The following is an 8,661-nucleotide window of genomic DNA, read 5'->3' on the forward strand; positions in this document are numbered from 1 at the left end:
TCCAGTCTATCTTGAATCCATGATGTTTTTCATGTCTCTGTATTAAGGAAATACATACCTAATAACACTCATATTCTTAATTGGAATGCATTACAGGTAGAGGGTGGCCAATTGATGATGGAACTAGTGCAAATCATCCAACGAAGAGGGCTAAATCTCAGAGGTCACAAGGTGGAGGAAGTAAAGGCATTATGGGATCATAATGATGATACCTCTACAACTTGGGAAGATGCAAGGACAATGAAAGCTTCTCATCCTCATTTATTTTCAGGCTTCTAGGAGTAAGCCTAAGTCGATGGGGAAGGGTGTCATGCCCTGACAGTTCTACATCTATTACCTTGGACTCTAAGATTAGTTTAATTTACTGGATGGTTTGGTACTTGTTTTGAAACATTGATTTTATAGAAACTATTTCATTTCTAGCATCATTATGTTGTTTTATTTATGCACTATGAGAAGTCAAATGTTTCTAAGATCTGATTCTCAGAATAAATGTTGATATTTCAAATTTAGAAATCTTGCAGTAAAGAAATGGTTCTCAGATAAGGCAATTCTGTTTTGTTTTAAATTTCATTTGGATCAGTTTTAGTTTCATAACTCATGGTCTTTTTCAGACTTATGATTAATGTGGCATTAAAATTTTAACAGTACCAAGAATCTTTTATTTGCCAATTTTCTTCTAGTATGTATATGTGTCTATATATATATATATATATATATATATATATATATATATATATATATATATATATATATATATATATATATATATATATATATATATATATATATATAATTATATAAATGTATATATATAAATATAAATGCATAAAGTATTAAATAATTTTATATACATATAGATATTAGTTTATATTTATATATATAGGTATATGTAATTGTTGGTATATTTGTGTGCTTGTGTTTATATTTATACAAGTTATAATTATATGTATATGTATATACATATTGATATGTTGTAATCTTAATATAAATTAGGATTAATATTGATATTAATATGAATATTAATATTATCATTAATATAAATATTAATGTTAACATTAATACCTAATATTATGTTAAACTAAGTTAGTACCTAAGCTAACCTAGTGCATTCGACTAAGACCTAACCTAAGCTTTTACTGGCATGACCACTAGCCTAACTTAAATCTAGCCTTGTTTTGGACTTGGGTTATGGTGGCAATGTTATGGGAATTTATGGTGGGCAGTTTCATCAATTTTCAAATTGGTACTGCATTCGCCATGTGTTGAAAAGCTGAGAGAATAAGTTGTTAGAGATAAGCTCATATTTATGAGCATTGATTTCCATGGTTAATTGGTCACTTTGGCTTGGAGTTAGTTGGATTTTGAGTTTAGTCCACCATGGATGAACTCCAGTTGGGGTATCATGGAAACTCTGTTGAACAAGTTTCCCTGCACTTATTATGGGGATTCTGGTGACCATGAGGATGATTTTCAATTCTCACTCCAGCTATATAAATCCTCACGAATTCGTATTCCTCATTCTTCTATTTTTTCATGGTTACATTTTCTCTATTTTAGTGTTTGAAAGTGTTTCATTTTTATCTCTATGCCAAGGCATGGAGAGTTGGAGGCTTGGGATGTGACTTGGTAGTTAAGGGCTCTCCAAGCAGTTTCTCCTTGATTATCTTTCTGCAATTTGCACAGGCATGGGGGTTTTTCTTTAACTCAATCTTATTCCTTTTGTATTGTTTCATTTATATATGGTGAATATTGAATATGCAGTGGCTTTGTGGAAAAATTGACACCCAACTCTGTGAGTATGCCGAATTTGGTGTGTTCATCACCAAACTTGGTATAAACCTAGAATTGGGTGTGAATATTTAAATACCATGTTCTTTGTGTTTGCAATAGTTTTTAATGATTATATAGGAGATGTTAGTGATACTATATGCTATACAGAGTAGAAAAAAAGAAAAGGGGGGGGGGGTTTATGTTTCTTACAAAACATATCTATGGGTTTTGGTCTATCAAGACAATCACATTCTTTATGGTATCAAATGCTTAATGATTGTTATAAATAAAAAGCCATTAGATCAGAGGATGGTCTTTTAGTCGAACAGTGGATTTTAAGCATGTTATAATTTTGTTTTAGTATTGGTATTAGAAAGTTTTTAGAAAACAAAATTGTTATACGCGATGGTTTTTAATTATTTTAAAACCATAGCTCTGTATGATCCATGGCGATTGTTAACTTACATCAAATATTAAATAGCGAATGCAAACATGCAAGCTGTAACAATTTTATGAGATTTGGGAAATTTTAGACTTAGCCATTTTATTGTCTACAATTACTATTTTTTTTATAGGAAATCTATATTTCATTGATTTTGGTACAAGAATATTGAGTGTGATAACAGTTAGCATTATAATTCTTTATCATTGACTTTTTCACAAACAGTTACTATAAAGAGTAGTAAACAAAATTTAGTTATCAGTAAGTTATTAGTATCATTCAATGAAAAAGATTATATATATAACTATTTTAATTCTGATTTTAGATTAATAAGGCTTTATATATATATATATATATATAGAAAGATATTACCGTGTATATATGTATGTATGTATGTATGTATGTATGAATAAAAATATATGTATCATTATGTATGTATTTCCTTATGAATAGATTGTTAGAATTAAACTATATGTTTACATTCATAAGGTTAATGTGACTACTTGTTTCCAGAAATGGGAATTGCTTGATTCTGGTATTCATATTTTAGTAAAAATCTTTCTTTGCTAAATAGTTTAAATGTTAAGAATATAGTAAATGTGATTTTAAATGGTTTGATTACTTATGAAAAATTAAAATAAACAAAGTTGTATTTGATACTTTGAAATATGGATTGCTTTTGGAAAATTACAATTATGGTTTTCCTTGGTAATCTAATTTGTGATTACATTGGGAAAATTGGAAGTTTGGCATTAACTGATATTTTCTAGTTGCTAATTCAATTGTTATATTGAAGTAATAGAAATAATTTATTAGTTGAAATTGAATAATTAAAACTTCAAATTTTCTTCTATTTTGTAAAAATAGAATTATGTGTGTATTAGATTATGCAAGTGTGATCCGGGTATGTGTAGGATCATGGTGTGCCAAAAAGTGGCGATCTGAAAAATATTTAGTTCTGAAATGTCTCAAAGAATTTCAAAATCTATTCCCACTTTTTTCCCACCCATCCTGATACTAAGTGAAAACAATTAATACCTTGATAATTCCTACTATATCTTTCAATACCAAGCTTATATGGCCATCTTTAAAACATACCGAAAATGTGTTTTTGGCATGTTCTTATGTGTTTTTTACTTCAAGCATGTAGCTGACGACTTTTTTTTAACCAAAATTTGATGTAATGAAAAGGGTTTCTTAAGAATGTTCTTAGCTTTCCATAAATGTAAGTTTTGTCAAATTACGAGTTCAGTATGTAATTATTACTTATTTTCTAATGGAGTTAGCTACAAAGTGTTGATTGACATACTGGTTGAAAAATAGCTATAACTTTCAAACCGTATAAGATTTGTGAAATACAAAATATGCGTCACATTCTATGCTTTGACTAGTATAAGAAAAAAAAGAAAAAAACTTAATTTTGATTTTTTTTGAACTAGTTAAGGTGGTCAGACACAGGACTTTTTTAATTCTGAAAATAGTATAGTAGAAAATTGATAATTAATTATTTATTTAGAATAAAAATTTCCAAAAATATGTGTCACATCCAAGCATGAGTCTACTTTTTATATCTAAAATTATATTTAAAAATATTATCATTTGATTATGATTAAGGTGGTCAGACATACACCTACTTTTTATTTTTGCCCTGAAATTTTTGTAGTACTGCATTAAAATCCAAACTTTTGACCAATCAAATAATTTTTTCTCTAGATAAGGCCTTGTATTTTAGAAACTAGATTCAATTTCCTACAAATTATTTTCTTACAACTTTTTGATATAAAGTCCAGAACCACTTTAAAATAATGTGTCAAGTTGACATAACCCTGATTTGCTGGTTTTTCACTGCCACTTAAGGCCATAGTTTGGTACACCATGATCCTGCACATACCCATCCTTTAGATTGGGTGGCTGTCATAAAGCGAGTAACTTGTGGTGATAGAATTATTTTACCAGATGCCCTCCAACACTAGTCTAGATCCTTATGGGAAAATTTATGACAGTTATTTAATCAAGTGGTAATATCTAAAATTCATGGGTTGGGTTTCATATAACAAGATAAGAACATTATGGATTCACCTAACATATTGAATCCTACGAATGGATGAACGTAGATTCTTATGTAGATTACATAGATGTACCTAATACTTCTAATGAAAAATTATTTTTCTTGATAGATAAATGTCTCTAATACCTTATTTCCTATAGTAATTAAGTGACTAAGATCTAAATCATCTTTTCTTTCAGCCCACCTGGGGCATTTGGGTGATTAAAAAAATTTCAACTATAATCATTCACTTGTAGTTGTTAACAATAACTAAGATCAACTAGGCAAAACCATCACCTATAACTTTATGACCTGTATTAGTTCTCATTATTCCCCTAATGTTAAATGCAATCTTTAATAAAGAAATGTGAGTTATGGGGTTTAGTTTGCATAAGAAGACATGGATGTTTTCCTTTCTTGTTTTTTGAAGTTGATATGAAATCATGGTTAAGTCTTTGAAATATTATAGAGCCAATACAATAAATTTACATTAATTATTTTTATAATGTTGTATCTTTACATGTGATCCAAATGTAATATGTGTCATTTCCTACCCAACGCTAAGAGAATGTGTTACTTCCATGCAATCGATTCAAATGAATTGTCTAGGTGTGAAATCCAATCATCAACAAAAATGCATTTATATTAACACATCAAATTCCATATCATTATTAGTTTTTTGTTCTCTCTACAAAAAAAAGAATTCTTGTGAATTTCATTAATGCCTTTTCTTGTTTAACCATTGACTTATCCAATAATTTTGTGGATGAAGTATTTAAATGGCTTGGAAAGAGTCATTTTTTGAATTTCTTTATTTTAAGAAGAACATTATAAAAAAAATTATTTTTAACCAATAGTTGGGTCTTTTGATTTATTTTACCATTCCAGGGTGGATTTGATATTATTTGTAGTGATCATAACAAAATTGAGACTCATGAATAGGTGTGCATTAATAAATCATGTTGTTTCTATATATTGGATGGAGCTTATCAACCAATTAGCAGGTAACATTGAAATCATATGATTGATTAACCTATCGTTTCATGGTTCCATAGGATCACTTTAGTTATAGTAATAACTATTGTAGTGTTTGAATTTAGATCATGGCAATTATTCAATTCTAAAAACTGCATACTTGATATAACTTAGTTTAAGAAAGAAGAACAGACAACACTGAAGCTTGATTTAGATGGCCTTGTTGTCATTGGTGGTGATGATTCAAATACAAATGCATGCATTCTTATAGAACATTTTAGGTACTGAATGAAAAATCCAAAAGCCATTTTCTTAACTATGGGCTTGTACACTTTATGGATCCTAGAAGAAAACTTGTCTTTGTGCACATACATGTTACAAACAAAAAACATATTATTTTTAGCTGGAGAGCATGTGGAATTTTAGGAAAACACACAAACAATATGCTTCTATTTCATGAAAGAATATATAGATTTTAAAAGAACAAGATCCATATGGTCAAAATCTTCTGCAAATAGCTTATTTTCATAGTAGGAAGAATACCTTAAAGATGATCTTTTTGAATTGAAAAAGTCTTATAAACTTGCGTTTGTGAATTTCATCTCTATAAATTCTTAATTTAAATATGATCCTATTGTTTAGTTGGTGTTCAAAGTGCAAAAAGTATTAGAACATGGATACTTGGTTGTATAAAGACAATCAATGGTGATTTCAAGTGCAAGGAAGTTCCAACAAGTTTTGGATTTGAAATAGCTTGTAAGGTGATATATTTTAATTTGTCAATTGAATGGTTCCTACGTGGCTTGCCAATAATAAATCATAATACTCACCATACTTTCCATATTCCTCACATATATCTTCCAAAATCTCTCCATACGCATTATCACCCCTTAGATCTTGAGGTTCCACAACCGAATATGCATGATATCAATTATTTTAGAATAAAAAAAAGATATTTGGTGATAATGGAATGCTAAGTGTTGCTTATACTTATGAAAGATGAACTAATTTTGTATAATTATTGATCAGTTCATTACTTTCAGTTTCTATTAACAATACTGACATCATGCTAGACATACTAGCTACTCTATTTAATTGTAGAGCTAACTTTTGGTAGACATGAAAAACAAAACAAAGACAAGAAATATATGGAGCCAAGCAAAAAGTAGAAAAAATTGATTGTTACAAATACCTAAACAACATTTTGTTGTTGTGCATGAACCAAAACATCAGCCTTCTCAAGCTTAGGTTGGCCACTACATGTGAAATTAAGGACAAAATGGTTATGATATATAATCTAGCATACATCAATTAGTAGAAAAAAATGTAAAAAAAAACTATAAATTACTTCATTGATACTCCATTAAACATATAAGAGAATATAAGAGTAAATTTTTTTCTATTATACTGTAAGATGACACATGCAAAGAAAAACTCCACTCAAACAACACAACACACATCAAAGAACTAACAGATATAGCTTTGAATACAAGCCATATATTGTTCCAATTTAAAATATAAATCTCATGATTATGATATTCTTAGTTCTCTCATTGAGAGCTCAAAAATTGCAAAACTTTGGCATATAAGAAATTCTAATAATTTAAATAATGTAGGTCAGCAACTCCATTTAAAAAGTATCAACTAAGTTTTGAAGCTATGATAACGGATCCTGAAAACCTTGCAAAAGCTCTTCTTATAGTGAGTGTTCTATCACCCATCTTAAAACCATTAAGAGCAGCATAAGCAATATCAATCACTACCAAATCTTGACATATTAGCAGAGGAAAATTGAAGCCAAATTGGTCTTGCATATAATCTATAAAATATGGGTGAATAACAAAATATTTTCATGATTTTCATTAAATTGTACAGAAATAATTTTTTCTATAAAAGAGATACCAAATAATTGAAAAAATAATTCCAAGAGGGTTTTTGTTAACTTCTAGGGTCATTGGAATGATATGGTAGTTAATACTCTTGGAGTCTATTTGCAGTAGTTTATAGAGTTTAGCTATAGTGACTATGTTTCTAATATTTTGAATTCATATTTAATATAGTAAGTTAACTAACCTACTCCATTACAAGGGCTTTTAGAGATGATGTTAGTTACTTCTTGAGGATTAGTGTTTTTTGTAGTACTGATTACATCTCCAAGATTGTGGAGATCCCACCTATAAGAAGTAGACCTACAACAATATGCACAGTTTCTAATGAAGGCACCCTTCTTGCAATACATGCTTGGATAGAAAAATAATTCTACACAACTAGACTTTTAGAAAAATATTAACTTGTGTAACAAAATAAGATGCAAGCATGCAAAAACAAAATTACATTTTAAAGAATAATGCACACAATATAGCATCTCAAACATTTAAATGGAACACTTACATAGATTATTCACCAATTTCCTCAAAATTAACAAAGGGATTATTTATCTATCAAAAAAAATTATAATTAGTTTTTCTCACACCACGAGAATTAAGAAAGAAAAAGGAAGTTCATCTCTAATGAAATGTCCCTTTACTGATTTTATATGATATTTCACGCCTCTAATCAGATTTTTAAAATCAGACAACTAATTTCACAAAGATCCACCAAATTTCTCAAGAAACCCCAAATCGGGTATGCCGAAAATAGTGCCAAAAGCTTCATAGCTTCACCTATTATTAATAAATCTGAAAGTGGAAATTTTTACAAAAATTTGAGCAGCATAACAGCCTATAAAATGAAATTTCCAGATCTATATAACATGCACACAATAGCTCCCAAATGGAGGACAAAAACAATGCTCATCGGGCTCCCAAAAATAGCACAAAATAGCTCAGAATCACCACAAAAACTTAATAATCTATCATAGAAGTATAATCATATCCAAATACATATTTTCAGCTCTATTTTAACATTCAAAAGTCTGATATACAGCAGCAACCCAAACTGATATGAAATACTCAACCGAAAACACCAAACTCTTACAAAAAATACACCCGAAAACTCACAAATCTGCACTATTCAGCACAAAGGAAAACTCTGCATGAGCATGCACATGGAATGGCTTCAAAATCCTATCCTTAGCCTTCCTAGAAACTTGAAAAATCCTATTCTTGGGTCTCCCTAGAAACCTGCAAACTCCCATTCTTGGGTCTTCTTCTCCATAGGTTTGGCAGCCTCTGAAGAATAACAAAGAAATGAGCAAAATCAAGTTCTGGAATGAGCCCAGAATGCCTCCAAACCCCTTAAAAGAGGGCATAACCCTAACTCACATCCAAGAGGGGTTAATAAAACATATTTTAATAATAATTTTTATTTATTAGTCCATTTGCTTCCAAAGATTATCCCCTTTTTCTGAAACTTCACCTTTTTGGGCCTGCCTGCCTTAGAAAATATTATTATTTTTTAATTATTTGAAAAGGGGACATGAAAA

This window comes from Cupressus sempervirens, chromosome 7 (genome assembly GCF_028749045.1).
Source record: "Cupressus sempervirens isolate cs-2001-9-10 chromosome 7, ASM2874904v1, whole genome shotgun sequence".
NCBI lineage: Eukaryota > Viridiplantae > Streptophyta > Pinopsida > Cupressales > Cupressaceae > Cupressus > Cupressus sempervirens.